Source organism: Oncorhynchus mykiss, chromosome 6, assembly GCF_057628025.1.
Source record: "Oncorhynchus mykiss isolate SJ-2025 chromosome 6, ASM5762802v1, whole genome shotgun sequence".
Lineage (NCBI taxonomy): Eukaryota > Metazoa > Chordata > Actinopteri > Salmoniformes > Salmonidae > Oncorhynchus > Oncorhynchus mykiss.
In genome coordinates this window covers 7,984,435-8,010,281 of record NC_143027.1, presented here as the reverse complement: position 1 = coordinate 8,010,281, position 25,847 = coordinate 7,984,435, and positions in this window count along the sequence as shown.

Below are 25,847 nucleotides of genomic sequence, written 5' to 3'. Positions count from 1 at the left end.
ATTTCTCTGCTCGTGGCTTAAACCCAAAACCCCGAATGTTCTAGTGTTTTCAGATGAGGGTGAAGATAGGCGGGACAGATGTCTCGCTGCTATCGTTCAATGATATGACGCATGCTGTGGCAATAACAATGCATAGCACCACTGGTATTATACTACTCCGTATTACGACTCAAACATGTCTAAATGGCACCAGTGATTAATTGCTTTGACAGAAATTCAACACGGGAATCCTCACAACGAAAAGCTGAAGCTGGTAAGGCTTACTGAGAGGAGTTTGTGTTTACATCCAAATATGCTTAGCAGTTTAATCTCTCTCTCTCTCTCTCTCTCTCTCTCTCTCTCTCTCTCTCTCTCTCTCAGATAGTGATGCTGGCACAAATGTCCATGCATCTCTAAAGGCATCTCCAAAAAAACAAGTGTTTGTTTACTTATGAATGAGAGCGATGCAGCAAGGGTTATGTTGTTAAAAAGACTAATCCACAAGTAAAAAATGTACAGAAATATGTTTAGTTTTATGTTCCAAACCAGAGATTTAAATCCTGATGCATCCTGTTATCTTGTGTTAAGAAATCTAATTATGCTTTTCTAGGTCTTAGATGATGAGCCTGGGTTCATATATTATCTTGTGTCTGTTACCTTTGGAGCCCTTGGCAAGCCTCCATCTCCTATTGACACTCGTGTTTATTTTGAGGGGTATAAGTATCACCCCACCCTACACAGAGAGCACAGGGAGAGAGAGCACAAAACATTGTAGAAACCCAATGCTGAGACAAAGAGAGAGGTAGAGAGGGGGGAGAGAGTCAAAACAATGTAGAAACCCAATGATGAGATAAAGAGAGAGGGGGGGGGGGGAAGAGAGAGAAAGGCTCGTGTCCACTAATCAGACATGCCCAATTAAAACCGTTTCCTTTATGCTGCGACTGATCAATGGCCTCAGCACGGCAGCCTGGGACAAAGCAGGGTGATATATATTTATATATATAATATTTATGATTCAATTCTTTTTTCATTCCCTGGAGAAAGGAGGCTACTGAAAGATTCGTATTGACTTTCCATGCCAGGCTTTCATCTTGTTTTATTGCATTTCTGCAGAGTTTGGGATAGCGGATGAGGAGGTGGAGGAGGAGTTTGGAGAAATGGATATTGTATCTGGAGGTAAAGGGGAGGCTGGCTGGCTATAGGTCTCTCTCCTCTCTCAACAGGAGGCTCAATTTCAATGTGTGTGCGGCGCGGCAATGATGGCTGGGCAATTTGAGCTGGCTTTAGCCCCCTCCCCGGTAGTTAGTTACACCAGGCGGCCACCTACACTATCACGGAGAGTCGTTTTGTTCTGTCAACACACAGCAACATTATATTTACTGGAGGAATATGGTTGCACAAAAAGCTTCACAGCAGCCCACAGCAGTCCACAGCAGTCCACAGCAGCCCACAGCAGTCCACAGCAGTCCACAGCAGTCCACAGCAGCCCACAGCAGTCCACAGCAGTCCACAGCAGTCCACAGCAGTCCACAACAGTCCACAGCAGCCCACAGCAGTCCACAGCAGCCCACAGCAGTCCACAGCAGCCCACAGCAGCCCACAGCAGTCCACAGCAGTCCACAGCAGTCCACAGCAGCCCACAGCAGCCCACAGCAGTCCACAGCAGCCCACAGCAGTCCGCAGCAGCCCACAGCAGCCCACAGCAGTCCACAGCAGTCCACAGCAGTCCACAGCAGTCCACAGCAGCCCACAGCAGTCCACAGCAGTCCACAGCAGTCCACAGCAGCCCACAGCAGTCCACAGCAGCCCACAGCAGTCCACAGCAGCCCACAGCAGCCCACAGCAGTCCACAGCAGTCCACAGCAGTCCACAGCAGCCCACAGCAGTCCACAGCAGCCCACAGCAGCCCACAGCAGCCCACAGCAGTCCACAGCAGTCCACAGCAGCCCACAGCAGCCCACAGCAGCCCACAGCAGCCCGCAGCAGTCCACAGCAGTCCACAGCAGTCCACAGCAGTCCACAGCAGCCCACAGCAGCCCACAGCAGCCCGCAGCAGTCCACAGCAGTCCACAGCAGTCCACAGCAGCCCACAGCAGCCCACAGCAGCCCACAGCAGTCCACAGCAGTCCACAGCAGCCCACAGCAGTCCACAGCAGTCCACAGCAGCCCACAGCAGTCCACAGCAGTCCACAGCAGTCCACAGCAGCCCACAGCAGTCCACAGCAGCCCACAGCAGCCCACAGCAGTCCACAGCAGCCCACAGCAGTCCACAACAGTCCACAGCAGTCCACAGCAGTCCACAGCAGCCCACAGCAGCCCGCAGCAGTCAACAGCAGCCCACAGCAGTCCACAGCAGTCCACAGCAGCCCACAGCAGTCCACAGCAGCCCACAGCAGTCCACAACAGTCCACAGCAGTCCACAGCAGTCCACAGCAGTCCACAGCAGCCCACAGCAGCCCGCAGCAGTCCACAGCAGCCCACAGCAGCCCGCAGCAGTCCACAGCAGCCCACAGCAGTCCACAGCAGCCCACAGCAGTCCACAGCAGCCCACAACAGTCCACAACAGTCCACAGCAGTCCACAGCAGTCCACAGCAGCCCGCAGCAGTCCACAGCAGCCCACAGCAGCCCGCAGCAGTCCACAGCAGCCCACAGCAGTCCACAGCAGCCCACAGCAGTCCACAACAGTCCACAGCAGTCCACAGCAGCCCACAGCAGTCCACAGCAGCCCACAGCAGCCCGCAGCAGCCCACAGCAGTCCACAGCAGTCCACAGCAGTCCACAGCAGTCCACAGCAGCCCACAGCAGCCCACAGCAGTCCACAGCAGCCCACAGCAGCCCACAGCAGCCCGCAGCAGCCCACAGCAGTCCACAGCAGTCCACAGCAGTCCACAGCAGTCCACAGCAGCCCACAGCAGCCCGCAGCAGTCCACAGCAGCCCGCAGCAGCCCACAGCAGCCCACAGCAGCCCGCAGCAGTCCACAGCAGTCCACAGCAGTCCACAGCAGCCCACAGCAGTCCACAGCAGTCCACAACAGTCCACAGCAGCCCACAGCAGTCCACAGCAGCCCACAGCAGCCCGCAGCAGCCCACAGCAGCCCACAGCAGCCCGCAGCAGTCCACAGCAGTCCACAGCAGTCCACAGCAGCCCACAGCAGTCCACAGCAGTCCACAACAGTCCACAGCAGCCCACAGCAGTCCACAGCAGCCCACAGCAGCCCACAACAGTCCACAGCAGCCCACAGCAGTCCACAGCAGCCCACAGCAGCCCACAGCAGTCCACAGCAGCCCACAGCAGCCCACAGCAGTCCACAGCAGTCCACAACAGTCCACAGCAGTCCACAGCAGCCCACAGCAGTCCACAGCAGCCCACAGCAGTCCACAGCAGTCCACAACAGTCCACAGCAGTCCACAGCAGCCCACAGCAGTCCACAGCAGCCCACAGCAGTCCACAGCAGTCCACAACAGTCCACAGCAGTCCACAGCAGTCCACAGCAGCCCACAGCAGTCCACATCAGTCCACAACAGTCCACAGCAGTCCACAGCAGTCAACAGCAATAATATGCAGCTAAACATCTATGGACAGAAATAACTAATATCTGATCAGTATGTTTGTCTGATCACATAGACCTGCATCTCTGGACTCAATGTCACCTTGAGGAATTTACACCTTCATATCTCAAAAGCATTAATACTTTATTTAACAAGGCAAGTCAGTTAAGAACAAATTCTTATTTACAATGACAGCCTACCCTGGACAACTGTGTGCCACCCTATGGGACTCCCAACCACAGTCAGATGTGATTCAGCCATGATTTGAACCAAGGACTGCACTGAGATGCAGTGCCTTAGACCACTGTGCCACTCAGGAGCCCAAGCCATTTAGGTTAAAAAGTGACTGAATCTCAATGTGTAGAAAAGGGTTCACCAACTGGCGGCCCGCGGGTGGATTCATTTGCCCCCCCCCAAAAAAAACAGTATTTTTTGTTGGACATAAAATACTGTAAAACACCAAGAAATCAGCTCCAAGTGATTTTAATTTAAGAAATCTGTTCTCAAGTATTCTTACACATAATAGACACGTGATCATACACAAATGTAGGCAAGGTTTGAAATGATTATGTTTTAGTCAAACATTTTATCTGTTTGGGTTTCTTGCGGTCAATTTGCGGTCACAAATGATTTGTAATTATGTTCCAGCCACCCCAACGATGCGCTCAAGAAAAAAAATTGGCTTGTGGCTGAATCTAGTTGATGATCCCTGGTGTAGAACATGTAGTGTGAATTACTGTTTACTGTACTGACGACGGTGCGAAACTGAAAGGAAAGCATTTGATTCGCTTAGAAGCGCCAATAGCATACATGTTTACTTGTGGGCTTAGATAACATCTGAAACCTTCACCCTTTGGTGATTAATGTGAAAGAGGGGGGGGGGGGGGGGGGGGGGGGGGAGAAAAGAATGAAAATGGAGGCCGAGTTTCTGTGGGAAAGTTTAATTAGATACAAGGCCGCCGGGCTTGCCTTTGCTTTCTGCACCAGGATTAGTTTTTCTTACTTAATCAAGTGTGGAGGAACCCCACAGGTAATTATAGATTTTGGTGTTGTGCACAAAATGTGTTTTTCTTTTCCCCTTCTATTCGTTGTCTGTGTGAATCAGATATCATTGTATCTCTCCTTATGAACACATTACTTGGAGACACACCAAAGAATTTTGTTGCGTGATTGCTTTAACAAGCTTGATGTTGTTAATTAGTCGGTAAGGTATGCTGAAAGGTACTCTGGTAATACCTTGACGGTGTGCTACACAAAACATAAACAATGAGATCAATGATGCCGTGTGTAATTACAAAGAGTGGGAAATAAAAAAAATATGGGATTAATGCGAAATAAAGTATGGGAATTATCCAAGACAGATTCAATTTGTGTACACTACTTTCGGTCTCTCTTGTTTCTTCAGTCAATCAAGAACATGAAGTCAATCCCCACAAAACATCAAATGAAACGGTTTTACAAGATGTTAGGAATTGGACAATGGTATTTCAAGAGAGACCAAAGCTCAAAGACACAGTATATGTCCAGGGTGTATTCAATAGGAACCAAACCGAACCAACAGGAAGCAAACGAAACGAAACATTGCCAATATTGTTTGGAACGTTTCTCTTGATATATTAGAGGCTATGTAGAACAACTTTATGGAGTTCAATTGGCTATTACTAACTTTGGGATATGTATATATATGATAGTTGCATCATTTCCTTGTACTGTACATTAACAACTTCTCAGGACAAGCCGTAACCTTCATTTAAATAAAAAAAAACGAAAATAAGAAGCTTTTGCTGTTTAATTAGACAATCTTTTAAATTTATTTGCTTTACCCAGGAAACTTTTTGAATTGATAGGTTCTGCGAAGTAATGACTAAAGCTAACCAGCAGAGCGTAAACAATCTGATTTATCCATGTTCATGCCAAGTCTGTTTATAAGGCAGTTAGAGAAACTTGTTTCATTTATGGACTGGCTTTACCTAATGATATGTATCGTTCAGGGGGGATAGAACTCTCATTGGAGTCTTTGACATTGACTCAAAAAGATGGAGGGCCTGCAGTAGATTTTATTTTATATATATATTTTTTTTAAGATGAGTTGCCGTACATTCTAACGAGTGTGGACTTTCTAATGAGTGTCATAATTGTCCAGTTAATGTACGATAGATAGAATGACCTTGACATTGAAATTCATTCATTACCAATGAAAATACACAAAACACAGTTTTTCCCATTTTTAATAAAGACTGTATTTGTGTTTGTATTTATTATAGATCCCCATTAGTTCCTGCCAAGGCAGCAGCTACTCTTCCTGTGTTTTAACAGGATAATAATATCTTGTATTTTCACCATAACCGTATTCATGAATTTAAATTGCACATTTCTATGAATACTTAAAGCTGAAAATAACCTCTATCATGGTTGTTTTGAGAAAGTTAAATTCATTCATTCTCTCAAGAAAGAATTCCATATGACTTAACCCTATGTTTTGTGAACCAAAACATGAACTGGTATAATATTAATGTGAATAATAATATTCACATCTCTTGGAAGGAAAGTGTGGTTATGAGAAACCAGTTGACTGCTCAAAAATAATTACTTGAGCACTACTGGAAGGACTACCACCCATGACTACATTTTGATAATTTCACATCTTTCTGTGCCTTTGATGAAACACACTGTATATATCTGCCTGTCGCTGGTTGTGATGAGGCGTATTGCATGCGCATGACGCCATTGCAGCTATGGCAGATGAGGCAAAAATAATTTGAACAGTAAAGTTACGTAGCCAATAGATCCATAGGACGAAATTGGCATCTCTGTTTCACGTATAGGAATGAGGCATCAGACGTGTCCAGGGACCAGACAGCAATCTCACCAAGTTTCAGTGCCGTGACTATTTACCTTAGATGATTGGAACTCAATCCAAGGGTTAGAGGACCTAGCAGGCAAGCCACCCCCCTGAGAGTCCCCTGGTTCTGTGGGCTCATTGTCGATCTGATGTGCACCTGCATTGAAGCTCCCTTCACATTCACCTTTTTACCACAGGTAATGAATGACGAACCAGGGAAATATGTGTCTCGCCGCCAGGTCAGTAGAATCTCCTTTTCTGTTCTGTCCTCTTATGCCGTTCTACTGTGACATTAACATTATTTGTCAGGTTATTTTCAGACTAATGTAGCAGAATCTGTGGCTTTACAGCTATGATCTGAACTCCAATTGCATTTGAAAATAGCCAAAGACTCTGTAAGCTGGATTCATATCCCTCTGGATCGGTTCAGGAGAACTTCATTTGTGCAGACGAAGAGGGAGAATCTATGAAATGGCCTCAGGGGCCAATTCCCTGGTGCTGTAGGATGTAATTTCATTTTAGCCCCATTTTCCCTTGCCCAGGGACCAGTGGTTTCAGGTTCATAGCTCCGTTGAGTTGTGGAAAAGAGTATTCTTGGAGTGGCGCTTTAGGGACTTGGTCCGCTGAGCTTTCAGGAAGAACCTCACTTTGTCTCGCTGCAGCAGAACGCCCGATGGGGTTGGTTTTGTAGAACTGATAATATACCAACTCATTTCTTGTCAGAGTGTCTTGTCATAGTAGCCTCCATTAATGCAAGGTAGCATAGTGATGAATGAATGGTGCAAAAAAGGTAATTAAAGGTAATTACAGTAAGAGTGACTTGCGTTCCTTGGTACTGTATGTTCCATCCCTTTGTTTTTCCAACTGCCGCCTGTATGGACTGGCAACTCATAGCTGCTTTGTTGGGATAAGGATGAGTTGGCACAGAAGAAATCCAAACTAAACCGCAAACACAAGAGTGAGCAATTTAGGTTCTCCTTTTTCTTCGTCCCATGCCATCCCTGGGTCACGGCTGCGAAATCTTCAGCAGGCTCTTAGCACTTCATATCTGGCTTAAGACTACTGTGACTCTGTCGGCATAACTTTTATTGACAATCTTGACACTTTTTTGGAAACAAAACATGCTCTACAGGGATGATGGACTCCACCCAAATCATCTATGAGTCTGGAACCTCTCTTCACATTTCAAGGACGTGTTAAGATATTGACTCAGAGACAGACCAAGGCCCCGCTCAGGAGACCCCATCGCATCCTCGTCATACTGCTGTCTATTCTACACTATTCTATAGTGTCTTACTCATTTTTAAATTGTGTTTACATATTGCATCACCCATCTCATATCTATACACCGTATTGTAGTCTATACTACACTACTGACTGTTAAACAGCCATCACTAGCACATCAGAGGCTGCGTCCTATAGACATAGATTAGGAATCACTGGCCACTTAGAAATGGATCACTAGCCACTTTAAGGAAATGGATCACTAGCCACTTTAATAATGTCTCCGTATCTTGCATGACTCATCTCATATGTATAAACTGTACTCTATGCTATTCTACGGTATCTTTAATTGTGTGTAAATATTGCATCACCCATCTCATATGTTTATACTGTATTCTATACAATGCCACTGGAGTTTAGTCCAATGTCGCTCTGACATATATGTATACTTAATCCTTACTTAGATTTACGTGTATGTTGGGAAACTGTCAGATGTGACTTGTTAGAGGATGATATTGATCTCATCCCGTCAGTAGAGGATGATATTGACCTCATCCCGTCAGTAGAGGATGATATTGATCTCATCCCGTCAGTAGAGGATGATATTGACCTCATCCCGTTAGTAGAGGATGATATTGATCTCATCCCGTCAGTAGAGGATGATATTGATCTCATCCCGTCAGTAGAGGATGATATTGACCTCATCCCATCAGTAGAGGATGATGTTGATCTCATCCCGTCAGTAGAGGATGATATTGATCTCATCCCGTCAGTAGAGGATGATATTGACCTCATCCCGTCAGTAGAGGATGATATTGATCTCATCCCGTCAGTAGAGGATGATATTGATCTCATCCCGTCAGTAGAGGATGATATTGATCTCATCCCGTCAGTAGAGGATGATATTGATCTCATCCCGTCAGTAGAGGATGATATTGATCTCATCCCGTCAGTAGAGGATGATATTGATCTCATCCCGTCAGTAGAGGATGCCTGGTTATTTTTTTTTAAATGCCTTCCTCACCATCCTAAATTTATTTTATTTATTTTTTATTTTACCTTTATTTAACCAGGCAAGTCAGTTAAGAACAAATTCTTATTTTCAATGACGGCCTGGGAACAGTGGGTTAACTGCCTGTTCAGGGGCAGAACGACAGATTTGTACCTTGTCAGCTCGGGGGTTTGAACTCGCAACCTTCCGGTTACTAGTCCAACGCTCTAACCACTAGGCTACCCTACCCCGCCTAAATAAGCATACCCCATTCAAGAAATTTAGAACCAGGAACAGATATAGGCCCTTGGTTCTCTCCAGACCTGCCTGCCTTAACCAACACAAAAACATCCTATGGCGTTCACACTGTGGCCTGTGGTTTTACACTTTTATAAATGCAACATTTAAAGAGTTGGTCCCTTGTTTGTTGAGCTGAAATAAAATATCTCAGAAATTGTTCTTACTGTTTGCACAAAAAGCGTATTTCTCTCAAATTGTGTGCACAAATTTGTTTACATCCCTGTTAATGAGCATTTCTCCTTTGCCAAGGTAATCCATCCACCTGAGAGGTGTGGCGTATTCAAGAAGCTGATTTAACAGCATGATCATTAAACAGCTGAACCTTGTGCTGGGGACTGTAAAAGGCCACTCTAAAATGTGCCATTTTGTCACACAACACAATGTCACAGATCAGCTTCAAAATTCCTGGAAGCTGAAAATGTCCCAGTTCTTCTATGGCCTGCATACTCTCCAGACATGTCACCCATTGAGCATGTTTGGAATGCCCTGGATTGACGCCTACAACATCGTGTTCCAGTTCCAGCCAATATCCAGCAACTTCACACAGCCATTGATGAGGAGTGGGACAACATTTCACAAGCCATAATCAACAGCCTGATCAACTCTCGGAGATGTGTCATAATGCATGAGGCAAATTGTGGTCAAACCAGATCCTGACTTGGTTTTCTGATATACCCCTACCTTTAAAAAGAAAAATGTATCTGTGACCAACAAATGAATATCTGTATTCCCAGTCATGTGGAATCCGTAGATTAGGGCACAATTAATTTATTTAAATTGACTGATTTCCTTATATGAACTGTAATATATTTGAAATTGTTGCATGTTGCGTTTATACTGTATTTTTGTACAATATAGTTCAAATGTCAATTCTATAAACTTGAAAACCCCCTTGGTTTTCACGTCACATAGAGGGCTTGGGCTGATAGTTACAAGTTTTAATGTCACATGCACAAGTACAGTGAAATGCCTTTCTTGTAAACTCAAAACCCAACAACGTAATAATCAATAACAATGTAAAACTACAAAAAAACGTATGAGAAATACGAAGAAATATATAGCAACCAAAGCTCATGTAAGTCCGTTTATAACATTCCATTACTCAGAGTTCCTCATATTGACATTGGCTGTGTCCTCAGGCCCAAGGGTGCTAACCTTGGAAAAGTAATTCAAATTTCTACTCCTTCGTAATAGGGATAGACCAAACGGTGCGGTTCTATGCAATCTTATACCATCTATATCAACATCAACCATCAGACAAGGCCTGCAACCGCCTATTGAACGTAGCTTGTTTGGGTTGGAGTTTCCATGTGACTTTAAAAATGGGTTGGGTTGATGCATCTGGACATTAGGAGCTTACTTCCTAAACTGGATTACATTACGATCTGGCCAATGCAGACGAATCCGGACATTCTGGACTGGTATTATTAATATTAAGGGTTATCATGTGTTCAGAGCTGACAGAAAGGTTAGAGGTGGTGGAGTGGCCATTTTTATTAAAAATAATTTCTCTGTGGTTTTACTGAAATCCATTTCCCTTGCCAAACAATTCAAGCTATTATCTTTAAGTCTTTGTCTGGCGGGAAAATGTATCCATAACTGTTATAAGGGTCAAGTTTGTTGTCTTCTTTTACTAAATCAGAGGTTATTATCCTGGGTGACCTAAATTATGATTGGGAAATGCATCTTTCCATGACATAGACTGACCAGGTGAATCCAGGTGAAAACTATGATCCCCTTATTGATGTCACTTGTTAAATCCATTTCTGTGATGGTGAGGAGACAGGTTAAAGATGGATTTTTAAGCCTTGAGACAATTGAGACATGGATTGTGTATGTGTACCATTCAGAGGGTGAATGGGCATGATACAATATCTAAGTGCCTTTGAACGGGGTGTGGCAGTAGATGCCAGGTGCACCGGTTTGTGTCAAGAACTGCAACGCTGCTGGGTTTTTCACACTCAACAGTTTTCCGTGTGCATCAAGAATGGTCCACCACCCAAAGGACATGCAGCCAACTTGATACAACTTTAAGAAGCATTGGAGTCAATATGGGCCATTATCCCTGTGGAATTCTTTTGACACCTTGAGTCCCTGCCCCGACGAATTGAGGCTGTTCTGATGGCAAAAGGGGCGGGTCCAACTCAATATCAGGAAGGTGTCCTTAATGTTTTCTACTTTCAGTGTATGTTTCTACTGGCGTCTTCGCCAAAGATATTAGTGATCATCATCCAGTTGTTTGTGTTAGAGATGTGAGAATGCAAAAATCGAAGTCTCCTGTCATCAAAAAGAGGAACTTTAAAAACTTCAGCGAACAGGCTGAACAGCCTTGGTTGTATTTCAGCTATTGCTGAACCCGATTTAGCTTTGAGCCTTTTTGCAGATGAACCAATACTATTGTGGATAATCATGTTCCATTCAAATAATTCAGGGTTAAAGGTAGATTGAATGCCTTGGTACACTCCAGAATGATCAGAAGTAATTCATAAAAGAGATTATGCTTGGGTCAAGGCCAGGAACACAGGCTTAGGCCCGGACTGGCAAGCTGTTTAAGCAACTGCGGAATCATTGTCTGAAAATCTGAAAGGCTAAATCTGATTATTATGTAACCGCTCATTCGCATTGTAATAAATTCTGGATAACTGTCAAATTCCTGAAGGGTTCTACTTCCTCCTTTCTGCCACAACAAATTAATTCAGACACTGGCCTCATTATGGGGAAAAATGCCATCATTGATGCATTTAATCCCGATTTTATTTCAGCGGGCTCTTTGAAAGAACTTCTAAGCCTATTCACAATGATATTGAGCTGGATGCTGATAGGGGGAAACTTTCTGAATGATCAGAGAAATGATAGTCAACGCTTTTCTTTTAGGTTATTTACAGAAAAATAAGTCCTGGATGCTTTGCTAGCAATAGACAACAAGAAATCCACAGAGGGCCAACCAATTGGATCCTGGTCTTCTTAAGTGTGCAGAGCCCATCATTGTTGGCTCAATAACCCACATTAGTTATTTATCATTGTTATCAGGAAATATTCCTAAAGTATGTAAATCAGCTCTTGTGCTGCCACTTCATAAGGACGGGGATAGTAGAGATCTTAATCATTATCGCCCCATTTCAAGGCTTCTTTGTCTAGCTAAGATTCTAGAATCCTTGGTAAATGTACAACTTTGCTCTTTTTTTATCTGAGAAATGTATTTAGAATGTAAACCAATCAGGGTTTAGTCCTGGACATAGCACTAATACAGCTACCACTTTAGTAGTTAATGATCTTGTCAATGCTTTACACACTAAAATGAAATGTGCTGCTTTGTTTGTGAACCAGTCAAAACTCTTGATACTGTTGATCACGCTATTTTATTGACTAAGTTGTCCTCGATAAGCCTGAGCTCTGACGCCTGTTCATGGTTTCAGAACTCGGGCCAACGTGAGGCGTACAAAAACAGATTGCCGTTTTGATACTGCAGTAAAAGTGCAGTAACTGCAGTCGATGTTAGTATTTTGGAATAACTGAATAACTGCAATTACACTGCAAAATTACTGCAGTAAAAAAAAACTGTGTCTGAATTTCTTGACGTGCATAAGGATGTACCACAGGGGTCGATTTTGGGGCCTGTTCTCTTCACTATTTATATAAACACCATTGGTCAATCTGTAACAAAAAAATGTAAACTTGATCTAGATGCGGATGATACTCTCGCCCCGACTGTTGACCTGGCTGAGTCAAAACTACAGTCAGATGTTATAACTATGCAGGAATCCCTTGCTGATTTAGAACTTGAAATTAAATGCATGCTGTTGTTAATATACTCTTGTAAGAATGTTTCAGATTAATTACATGTTCACTCATTAGATGGTTCTCCAATTGAACATGTTCCCGCATATATAAACTTAGGCATTTGGATTGATATGGATTTGGCATTTAAAAAACATATCGTTAAAGTTGTCTTTTTCTCCAGAAACAGATAACGTCTTTCTCTAAGCAGTATGAAGCAGATTATTACATACTATTCAGTCAATATTTTTATCTGCTACTAATCTTAAACCTTTGGATTCTATCTACCATAATGCACTTAATTTTGCTACAGGTGACAGTTTTGATACTAATTTTTTAAACCTTTATATAAGTCAGTTAAGAACAAATTCTTATTTTCAATGACGGCCTAGGAACAGTGGGCCAGAACAAGAGATTTGTACCTTGTCAGCTAGATTCTGCTAGACAGCTCAGGGATTTGAACTTGCAACCTTCCGGTTTCTAGTCCACCGCTCTAACCACTAGGCTACCCTGCCGCCCCAATCACTGTATCATGTATCAAAAGGTTGGCTTCACTAAAGACCTGTAGAGCTCTACATTACTCCCCTTTTGTTTTAACAAGGCCCTACGTCATAAACTTCCGTCTTATCTAACTTTGCTGTTGAAGTATACAAATCTGAGTTGCCTAACCAGTCAGTTTACAGGATTAGTTAAGTCGTGAGGATCCTAGTTCCCACATATGCTGAGTACTTGTTGGCTGCTTTTCCTTCACTCTGCGGACCAACTCATCCCAAACCATCTCAATTTGGTTAAGGTCAGGTGATGCAGCACTCCATCACTCTCCTCATTGGTCAAATAGCCCTTACACAGCCTGGAGGTGTATTGGGTAATAGTCCTGTTGAAAAACAAATGATAGTCCCATTAGGCGCAAACCCGATGGGATGGCGTATCGCTGCAGAATGCTGTGGTAGCCATGCTGGTTAAGTGTGCCTTGAATTCGAAATAAATCACAGGCAGTGTCACCAGAAAAACACCCCCACACCATCACACCTCCTCCTCCACGCTTCACGGTGGGAACCACACATGTGAAGATCATCTGTTCACCTACTCTGCATTCCAACAGGGTGGTTGGAACCAAAGATTTCACATTTGGACTCATCAGACCAAAGGACAGAGTTTACCGGTCTAATGTCCATTGCGCATGTTTCCTGGCCCAAGCAAGTCTCTTCTTCTTATTAGTGTCCTTCAGTAGTGGTTTCTTTGCAGCAATCATTAAATTTGCTGATGACACAGCAGCGCTAGGCCTGATCACCGACAACAACGAGACATCCTATAGGGAGGAGGTCAGAGACCTGGCCGATTGGTGCCAGGATATCAACCTCTCCCTCAACGTGATCAAGACAAAGGAGATGACTGTGGACTACAGGAAAAAGAGGACCGAGCACACCCCCATTCTCATCGACGGTGCTGCAGTGGAGCAGGTTGAGAGCTTCAAGTTCCTTGGTGTCCACATCACCAACAAACTAACATGGTCCAAGCACACCATGACATTCATGAAGTGGGCATGACAAAACCTATTCCCCCTCAGGAGACTAAAAAGATTTGGCATGGGTCCTGAGATCCTGAAAAGGTTTGACAGCGCACCATCGAGAGCATCCTGACTGGTTGCATCACTGCCTGGCATGGCAACTGCTCGGCCTCAAACAGCAAGGCACTACAGAGGGTAGAGAAAACGGTCCAGTACATCACTGGGGCCAAGCTTCCTGCATGGACTTTACAGTGTCCCAAAACCTACAGCATGCAAATTTCTGTTTGAAAAAGCTAGCCTTTGCTTTCCTAACTGACTGATTGTATTGGTTCCTGACTTCCCTGAAAAGTTGCATATCGCGGGGACTATTTGATGCTAGTGCAGTCCGCTGCAGGATGTTTTTGTGCTGGTCGAGGGCAGTCAGGTCTGGAGTGAACCAAGGGCTATATTTGTTCTTAGTTCTACATTTTTTTTAAATGTGGCATGCTTATTTAAGATGGTGAGGAAATTACCTTTAAAGAACGACCAGGCATCCTCTACTGACGGGATGAGGTCAATATCCTTCCAGGATACCCGGGCCAGGTCGATTAGAAAGGCCTGCTCACAGAAGTGTTTTAGGGAGTGTTTTACAGTGATGAGGGGTGGTTGTTTGACCACGGATGCGGATGCAGGCAATGAGGCAGTGATTGCTGAGATCCTGATTGAAACAGCAGAGGTGTATTTGGAGGGCAAGTTGGTCAAGATAATGTCTATGAGGGTGCCCATGTTTACGGATTCAGGGTTGTACTTGGTGGGTTCCTTGATAATTTGTGTGGGATTGAAGGCATCTAGTTTAGATTGTTGGACTGCTGGGGTGTTAAGCATTTCCCAGTTTAGATCACCTAACAGAATGAACTCTGAAGATAGATGGGGGGCAATCAATTCACATATGGTGCCCATGGCACAGCTGGGAGCTGAGAGGGGTCTATTACAGGCAGCAATAGTGAGAGACTTATTTCTAGAGAGATCAATTTTTAAAATTAGAAGCTCGAACTGTTTGGGCATAGACTTGGAAAGTATGACAGAACTTTGCAGGCTATCTCTGCAGTAGATTGCAACTGCTCCCCCTCTGGCAGTTCTATCTTGATGGAAAATGTTGTAGTTGGGGATGGAAATCTCAGAATTGTTGGTGGCCTTCCTAAGCCAGGATTCAGACACGGCAAGGACATCAGGGTTGACAGAGTGTGCTAGAGCAGTGAGTAAAATAAACTTAAGGAGGAGGCTTCTGATGTTAACATGCAAGAAACCAAGGCTCTTACCATTACAGAAGTCAACAAATGAGAGCGCCTGGGGACACACAGGGCCTGGGTTAACCTCTACATCACCCGAGGAAGAGAGGAGGAGTAGGACGAGGGTTTGGCTAAAGGCTATCAAAACTGGTAGTCTGGTGTGTTGGGGACAGAGAATAAAAGGAGCAGATTTCTGGTTGTGGTAGGATAGATTCAGGCCATAATGTACAGACAGGGGTATGGTAGGGTGCGGGTACAATGGAGTAAAACCTAGGCATTGAGTGACGATAAGAGGTTGCATCTCTGGACGCACTAGTTATGCTGGGTGACGTCACCGCATGTCTGGGAGGTGAGACAAAAGAGGTATCTGAGGCATGTTGAGTGGGACATGGGGCTCCGCAGTAAACCAAAACAATGATAACTATCCTAAACAACAGTATACAAGGCATATTGACATTAGAGAGAGACATAAAGCGAGGCATAAAGCAATCACAGGTGTTGATTGTGAGAGCTAGCTAAGACAAGAACGGGTAAGACAACAACAGCTAATCAGCTAAGACAACAACAACAGGTAAAATGGCGATGAATGGGCAGAGAGGGACAGTTAACTACACACAGGGCCTGAGTTCGAGGCTGGAGCTGACAGATTAACAAAAATGGAGTACCGTGATTAATGAACAGTTCAGCAGGCATCAGCTATGTAGCCAAGTGATTATAGGGTCCAGTGAACAGCAGTAGATGAAACAGGGAAGCCGCTGGGTAGTCGTTAACAAGCGGAAGACGCAGCGTTCAAAAACGTTAGCAGGCCGGGGCTAGTAGAAGCATCTTCACCAACGTCCGGCAAAGGTCGGTTGAGGGCACAATGGATGGATTTACATCGGTAGACCAGTCGTGATGGATCGGATCCACTCAGCAGGCCGGGAGATGGGCCTGGCTCAAGGCTAGCTTCGGGGCTGAGTCACTCGGTGGCAGCTAGCTAGCTGGGATGATCAGGAGTAATGGTCCAGGGCTTACGGCAGGAATCCGGTGTTGTAGTGGAGAAAACAGTCCGGTATGCTCAGGGTTGATATCGCACTGTGCAGACTGGCAGACTGGCAAGTATTATCCAGGCTAAAAGCAGTGTCTGTGCTAAAGGTAAAGGCCACTAGCAGTGGCTAACAATGACTAAATAGCTAGTAGCTAATTAGCTGGTTAGCTTCTGATGGAGGCTCTGGCTATAAGGTCTAAAAATAGCTGAGCCGTATCACATTGGGTGAGGCGGGTTGCCGGAAGGTATGTTTAATTAAAAAATTTAAAAAGAGATTATATATATATATATTAAAATAAAACTAAATTTACATGGCAGAACAACAAACAACGTCTGCACTGTTAAACCATCTTAGATTATTACTGTATATAAGTGTATATTGGATTATACAGGGCACATTTGGAAAAGAAACCTAGGTCTCAATACGTCTTTCCTGTCAAAATAAAGGTTAAATAAAATTTCAAAGCAGAATTTCTTCCATTTTTGGTAAATTGAGATCGGGAAAAGTCACAGCACCGTGCCCAGGAGCAGAGGGGTTTAGTCCTCCGTCCCTGGAGGGGTGTGCGTCACCTGAGTGGGTTGATTCACTGATGTGGTCATCCTGTCTGGGTTGGCGCCCCCCCCCCCCCCTCTTTGTGGGCTATACTCAGCCTTGTCTCAGGATGGTTAGTTGGTGGTTGAAGATATCCCTCTAGTGGTGTGGGGGCTGTGCTTTGGCAAAGTGGATGGGGTTATATCCTTCCTGTTTGGCCCTGTCCGGGGGTGTCCTCGGATGGGGCCACATTGTCTCCTGACCCCTCCTGTCTCAGCCTCCAGTATTTATGCTGCAGTAGTTTATGTGTCGGGGGGCTGGGGTCAGTTTGTTATATCTGGAGTACTTCTCCTGTCCTATTTGGTGTCCTGTGTGAATCTAAGTGTGCGTTCTCTAATTCTCTCCTTCTCTCTTTCTTTCTCTCTCTCTCTGAGGACCTGAGCCCTAGGACCATGCCCCAGGACTACCTGACATGATGACTCCTTGCTGTCCCCAGTCCACCTGACCGTGCTGCTGCTCCAGTTTCAACTGTTCTGCCTTATTATTATTCGACCATGCTGGTCATTTATGAACATTTGAACATCTTGGCCATGTTCTGTTATAATCTCCACCCGGCACAGCCAGAAGAGGACTGGCCACCCCACATAGCCTGGTTCTTCTCTAGGTTTCTTCCTAGGTTTTGGCCTTTCTAGGGAGTTTTTCCTAGCCACCGTGCTTCTACACCTGCATTGCTTGCTGTTTGGGGTTTTAGGCTGGGTTTCTGTACAGCACTTTTAGATATCAGCTGATGTACGAAGGGCTATAGAAATACATTTGATTTGATTTTTGATTTGATTTACCCCCCCCCACACACACACACACACAAATCTCCACCCTTCCTCTCCACCCTTCCTCTTCCTTTCTCCTCCACTTTCCACAGTGATTATCATAGCGACTAAAGGTTAATTTCAGTGTTAGGAGTCCTGGGCCAGAAGTGGAATGTTGGAATGAGGAAGTCATACCTGAGCTGCAGTAACCACAAAATCGATTTAATTAGACGTGCTGGCTCACTTGTCAGAGAAAAGGGCACTCGCAAAAAGGCGGATGGCGCTGTCTTATGTCAAGCACTCCGCTCCGAGCTCACTTTGGGGAGCTCCTCCGAGGACGCAGACTGTCTGACTGTAGATCAAGCGCCTGCTCTCACTCTCTCTTCCCATCCAGACACTCACTGAGCTCTTGTAAAATAGAATGGTGGTGTTGAAAAATACATATGTGAGTAAACAAATGGATTGGGATGAGATTCTGACAGATTTTGGCAGTTCAGATTATGCCAATTCAGTGTCGAATTGGAATGGCCGAAATATCAGTTGTGGATTTCTTGATGGCATGAACACGTGTTGACCAGTCGTTATTGTAAAAGATAATGTGTTCTCAATAACTTCCGTGGTTAGATAAAGGCAATAAAATAAAATACACATTTTACTCTGAATGCTGCAGAGCCGTGTAATGACAAGCTGCTCACATTGAAATGTGTTGCAAAGCATCCTCTACAAAGCAGGTAGTCAGGCAGAGGATAAGCAAATACATCCTTCTACAAGGATTTCTACCCAGTGAATATGTGGCACTCGGGGACAGATGGCACGCCAGATGATGATTAGTTTCGGCGTTAAAAATCACTGTGCTGGCACATAGCCGCTTGATTGCCATGCCCAGTCTGCAAAAACACTACATGTGTGGATGTAGTCCTTGGGACAAGCCTACCGACTCTTCAGTAACAGAGAAACTGTCTTTATGACAGAAAAGGTGCATCAAAACAATGTGATGATCAATATGATCAGAGATTCCCAAAACGGCGTTGCATCCATCGGGCAACATATCAAACCTATGGAACCGGAACTCTATACTACATTACCAAAAAAACGCTTGTTGAACATCTCATTCCAAAATCAATGGCATTAATAAGGAGTTGGTCCCCCCTTTGCTGATAGAACAGCCTCCACTCTTCTGGGAAGGCTTTCCACTAGATGTTGGATTGTTGCTGCGGGACTTGCTTCCATTCAGCCATAAGAACATTAGTGACGTTGGTACTGATGTTGGGCGATTTGGCCTGCCTCGCAGTTGGTGTTACAATTCATCCCAAAGGTGTTTGATGGGGTTGAGGGCTCTGCGCAGACCAGTCAAGTTCTTCCACACCGATCTCGACAAACCCTTTCTGATTGGACCTCGCTTTGTGCACGGGGCCAATGCCATGCTGACACAAGAAAGGGCCTTCCCCAAACTGTTGCAACAAAATTGGAAGTACAGAATCGTCTAGAATGTATGCTGTAGCATTAAGATTTCCCTTCACTGGCACTAAGGGGCCTAGTCCAAACCTTGAAAAACAGCCCCAGACCATTTTTCCTACTCCACCAAACTTTACAGTTGCCACTATGCATTGGGCAGGTAGCGTTCTCCTGGCATCCGCCAAACCCAGATTCGTCTGTTGGACTGCCAGATGAAGAATTGTGATTAATCACTCCAGATGACGTGTTTCCTCTGCTTCAGAGTCCAACAGAGGCACGTTTTACACCACTCCAGCTGATGCTTGGCATTGCACATGGTAATCTTAGGCTTGTGTGCGGCTGCTCAGCAATGGAAACCCATTTCATGAAACTCCTGACAAACAGTTATTGTGCTAACGTTGCTTCCAGAGGCAGTTCAAATCAAATCAAATTTTATTGGTCACATACACAGGGTTAGCAGATGTTAATGCGAGTGTAGCAAAATGCTTGTGCTTCTAGTTCCGACAGTGCAGTAATATCTAACAAGTAATCTAACAATTCCTCAACAACTACCTACAGTAATACATACAAATCAAAATTGATGGAATAAGAACATGTACATATAAATATATTGATGAGTGATGGCCGAGCGGCAATGGCAAGATGCAATAGATGGTATAAGACAGAGTATATACTGTACATATGAGACGAGAAGAGTAAGATACAGTTGAAGTCGGAAGTTTACATACACTTAGGTTTGAGTCAATAAAACTAGTTTTTCAACCACTCCACAAATGTCTTGTTAACAAACTGTAGTTTTGGCAAGTCGGTTAGGACAAGTAAGTTTTCCAACAATTGTTAACAGACAGATTATTTCACTTACAATTCACTGTATCACATTTCCAATGGGTCAGAAGTTTACATACAATATAGTAACTGTGCCTTTTAACTGCTTGGAAAATTCCAGAAAATTAAGTCATGGCTTTAAAGGTTTCTGGTAGGCTAATTAACATCATTTGTGTCATTTGGAGGTGTAACTGTGGAGGTATTTCAAGGCCTACCTTCAAACTCTGTGCCTCTTTGCTTGACATCCTGGGAAAATCAAATGAAACAGCCAAGACATCAGAAAAAAATATTAGACCTCCACAAGTCTGGTTCAACCTTGGGAGCAATTTCCAAATGCCTGAAGGTACCGTGTTCTTCTATACAAACAATAGTACGCAATTATAAACACCATGGGATTACGCAGCTGTCATACCGCTCAGGAAGGAGAAGTGTTGTGTCTCCTAGAGATGAACGTACTTTGGTGCAAAAAGTGCAAATCAATCCCAGAACAACAGCAAAGGACCTTGTGAAGATGTTAGAGGAAACAGATACAAAGTATCTATATCCACAGTAAAACTAGTCCTATATCGACATAACCTGAAAGGCCGCTCAGCAAGGAAGAAGCCACTGCTCCAAAACCGCCATAAAAAGCCAGACTCCAGGTTGCAACTGCACATGGGGACAAAGATCATACTTTTTGGAGAAATGTAATCTGGTCTGATGAAACAAATATAGAACAGTTTTGCCATAATAACCATCGTTATGAAAAAGGGGGAGGATTGCAAGCCGAAGAACACCATCCCAACTGTGAAACACAGGGGTGGCAGCATCATGTTGTGGGGGTGCTTTGTGCAGGAGGGACTGGTGCACTTCACAAAATAGATGGCATCATGAGACATTTATGTGGATATATTGAAGCAACATCTCAAGACATCAGTCAGGAAGTTAAAGCTTGGTCGCAAATGGGTCTTCCAAATGGACAATAACCCCAAGCATACTTCTAAAGTTGTGGCAAAATGGCTTAAGGACAACAAAGTCAAGGTATTGAAGTGGCCATCACAAAGCCCTGACCTCAATCCTACAGAACATGTGTGGACAGAACTGAAAAAGAGTGTGCAAGCAAGGAGGCCTACAAATCTGATTCAGTTACACCAGCTCTGTCAGGAGGAATGGGACAAAATCCATACAACTTATTGTGGGAAGCTTGTGGAAGGCTACCCAAAACGTTTCAATTGTTTAATATGGGTAAAATGCAATGCTACCAAAGACTAATTGAGTGTATTTAAACTTTTGGCCCACTGGGAATATGATGAAGGAAATAAAAGCTGAAATAAATAATTCTCTCTACTATTATTCTGACATTTCCCATTCTTAAAATAAAGTGGTGATCCTAACTGACCTAAGACAGGGATTTTTTACTAGGATTAAATGTCAGAAGTTGTGAAAAACTGTGTTTAAATGTATTTGGCTAAGGTGTATGTAAACTTCTGACTTCAACTGTATGTAAACATTATTAAAGTGGCATTGTTTAAAGTGACTAGTTATCAATTTATTAAAGTGGCCAATGATTTGAGTCTGTATGTCGGCAGCAGCCTCTCTGAGTTAGTGATTGCTGTTTAACAGTCTGATGGCCTTGAGCCAGAAGCTGTTTTTCAGTCTCTCTGTCCCTGCTTCGATGCACCTGTACTGACCTCGTCTTCTGGATGGTAGCGGGGTGAACAGGCAGTGGCTTGGGTGGTTGTTGTCCTTTATGATCTTTTTGGCCTTTCTGTGACATCGGGTGGTGTAGGTGTCCTGGGGGGCAGGTGGTTTGACCCCGGTGATGCGTTGTGCAGACCGCACCACCCTCTGGAGGGCCTTGCGGTTGAGGGCGGTGCAGTTGTCGTACCAGGCAGTGATACAACCCGACAGGATGCTCTCAATTGTGCATCTGTAAAAGTTTGTCAAGGTTTTAGGTGCCAAAGGAAAATGTATTCAGCCTCCTGAGGTTGAAGAGGCACTTTTGCGCCTTCTTCACCACATTGTCTGTGTGGTTGGACCATTTCAGTTTGTCTGTGATGTGTACGCGGAGGAACTTAAAACTTTCCACCTTCTCCACTACAGTCCCGTTGATGTGCTCCCTCTGCTGTTTCCTAACGTCCACGATCATCTCCTTTGTTTTGCTGACGTTGAGTGAGAGGTTGTTTTCCTGATACCACACTCCGAGTGCCCTCACCTCCTCCCTGTAGGCTGTCTCATCATTGTTGGTAATCAAGCCCACTACTGTTGTGTCATCTGCAAACTTGATGATTGATTTGGAGGCGTGCATGGCCACGCAGTCATGGGCGAACTGGGAGTACAGGAGGGGGCTGAGCATGCACCCTTTGTGGGGCCTCAGTGTTGAGGATCAGCTAAGTGGAGATGTTGTTTCCTACCCGTCATAAAGTCCAGGATCCAGTTGCACAGGACGGGGTTGAGACCCAGGGCCTCAAGCTTAATGATGATCTTGGAGGGTACTATGGTGTTGAATGCTGAGTTGTAGTCAATGAACAGCATTCTTACATAGGTATTCCTCTTGTCCAGATGGTATAGGGCAGTGTGCAGTGTGATGGCTATTGCATCGTCTGTGGACGAGTCTCTCAATGCACTTCATGATGACAGAAGGGAGTGCTACACTTTGGAACTCGGTAGTGTTGCAACGGAGGACAGACTATTTTTACGAGCTACGCACTTCATCACTTGTCGATCCAGTTCTGTGAGCTTGTGTGGCCTACCATTTCCAGCTGATCCGTTGTTGCCCCTAGACGTTTCTACTTCACAATAACATCACTTACCTGGGGCAGCACTTACAGGGCTGAAATTTGACGAACTGGCTTGTTGGAAAGGTGGCATCCTGTGACGGTGCCACATTTAAAGTCACTGAGCTCTTCAGTAAGGTCATTCTACCGTCAATGTTTTCCTATGGAGATTGCATGACTGTATGCTCGATTTTATACACCTGTCAGCAACGGGTGTGGCTGAAATTGACGAATCCACATACTTTTGTATCTATAGCGTATGAGTGGTGACAGTCCTAGTCATTGCTTTGAATCCTGAGCTCTGTGTGAGGCCCTCGTTTCACATTACAAGCGTATAGGACACCTTTTGACGTGTGTCTGCATGTTAAGGCACCAAACGACATGTCTAATTAGCTAGAGAAAAGGGAGGCCCATTTTCCATGTCTTGCCTGCACAGGGCCCATCATGTTCAAAGTGCCAAAACCACAGCCTTGGCAGAGCTGTGTTGATGTGACTCTGCGTTTGCCTTTAATTAGTGGATTGTGCCAAAGTGCACTTCCAACGTTGACAAGAACAAGCCCACCATTACACATGCACCCTGCACTCACGTGCACACACGTGCACACACACACACACACAAACACATACACTGTATATGATCATAGCATTAAACTAAGCCTGTAATCGACACAGCTAGTGCAGTAGCACAGTCAGTGTACGATTCTGGACCAAAATAAGTTTAATCACATTGCAGTAAAAATGACACAATTGTCGCGGTAACATGTTGCTGCTTTTCATATTAGACAGTGATGTAGATAAGTCCCTAGTGTTCGAGTCCAAACTAAGTGATTTTCTACAACACTGTCTAATATGTAATGCATCAACATGTTACCACAAAAATGGGGTAATTTTTACCACAGTGTGATTAACTTATTTTGGGCCAGAACAGTACACTGAGTTTATTATGTTCAACACTGTAAGTGAGCTAGTTTTCTACATGATGAAAATGTAGTTTTCAAAGATTGTTGGACCTCATCTTATAGCCTACATGTACCAAAGAACTCGGGACTCGACTTGAGATTCAAGCATATTATACAGTGTTGCATCCTACCAACTCAGTGGCCTTGTGTTAGACTGTCTGCCCTGAGATTGGCAGGTTGGAAGTTTGATCCCCTGGCCGAGTCATACCTAAAAAATAGACAAAAAAAATGGGACTCCATGCGTCTCTGCTTGGCACTCAGCATGAAAGCGATAGATTGGGGGTACTGTAAGTCCCTGTGATAGACTAGCGTCCTGTCCAGGGGGTGTACTTGTACAGTGTATGCTCGGCTCTAATTCATGTGCTTTCTGTCACCTCTGTCCGCATGGCAAATGGCCCAAGGGTCAGTACGCCCTTCCTCCCTATGAGGGGCCAAAATGTATCTCAGTATCTCTAGATAAGTATCTCAAAATATATCTCTCTCTCTCTCTACACCAGGGGTATTCAACTCTTACCCTACGTGGTCTGGAGCCTGCTGGTTTTCTGTTCTGCCTGATAATTGATTGTACCCACCTGGTGTCCCAGGTCTAATCAGTCCCTGATTCGAGGGGGAACAATGAATAAAAGTTGAACTGACTTTGAGGTTCAGAGTTGAGTTTGAATGCTATACTGTACAGTATCCAGAGGACTGATTAATGTATGATAGATACAGTGTACCTAACATGCCTGCTTTAGCGTTACCCTGTAAAGAACTCTGAAGCCATCTGCTGTATATGAATGCATGATTGCTGTCGTTACATCTGCTTGTTCTGGGTAAACTCTGACAACACTGTCTGTATACAATTGTCCTACCCTACCTCTCATGTCAACACACATAGATTTGACCCCCCTTCCTAGAGGATGTTGGCTGATTTGATCTGATTGTATATCTTAGTTTTATAACTTTTGGTTTGGTCTGTTGATTGGTCAACAATAGATTTTTAATACAAACAAGTCAGATCTGGTAAAGAATTAAATGAAGGTCTGTTGTTCTCTCTCTTATCCTGTCTATTGGAGGTTGAATGATATTTTCTAATTTCCTAGGCTTCTAGGCTTCTGGTCTAGTAGGCATCTCTTTGTTCTTCTAAGATCGTTATGTCTAGAATAATGCCTTGTAATGCTTGTTAATGCTTGTAAATTAAGCGTTATGCCTTGTATGTGAATCCATTCATTTGACAAAGTCATGAAATAATACCTGCTTTGATATTCCCTTCTCATGACCATTACTTGACCTTAGTCAACTAATACTTGATTGCACATGGTTTTACTATAATGTTAAATGCAATTAGATAAAGATAATTAATTTAATAGAATGTGTTAACATATTAATTGCATAATGTTATTATGGCTCATATATGAGGTATGTTTTAATATACCCTTAGGCTATTTGATAAATATTACCACACTACAACATCAAGCTGTCTCAAGCTACAGAATCCAAAGATAGGCACCTGCTCCCATGCGCCGTTGCAGCTCGCACAAGCCAAGGCTTACATTAGTAGGGCTAGCTAACTAATACAGTAGCTTTTATTTACATTAGTAGGGCTAGCTAGCTAATACAGTAGCTTTTATTTACATTAGTAGGGCTTGCTAGGTAATACACTAGCTTTAACATACAGTAGAAGGGCTAGCTAGCTAATACAGTAGCTTTTATTTACATTAGTAGGGCTAGCTAGTTAATATAATAGCTTTTATTTACATTAGTAGGGATAGCTAGGTAACACAGTAGCTTTTACACACATTAGAAGGGCTAGCCAGCTAATACAGTAGCTGCAGGATGTACTGGTGCACTTCACAAAATAGATGGCATCATGAGATAGGAAAATTATGTGGATATATTGAAGCAACATCTCAAGACATCAGTCAGGAATTTAAAATTTGGTCGCAAATGGGTCTTCCAAACGAACAATGACACCAAGCATAATTCCAAAGTTGTGGCAAAATGGCTTAAGGACAACAAAGTCAAGGTATTGGAGTGGCCATCACAAAGCCCTGACCTCAATCACATAGA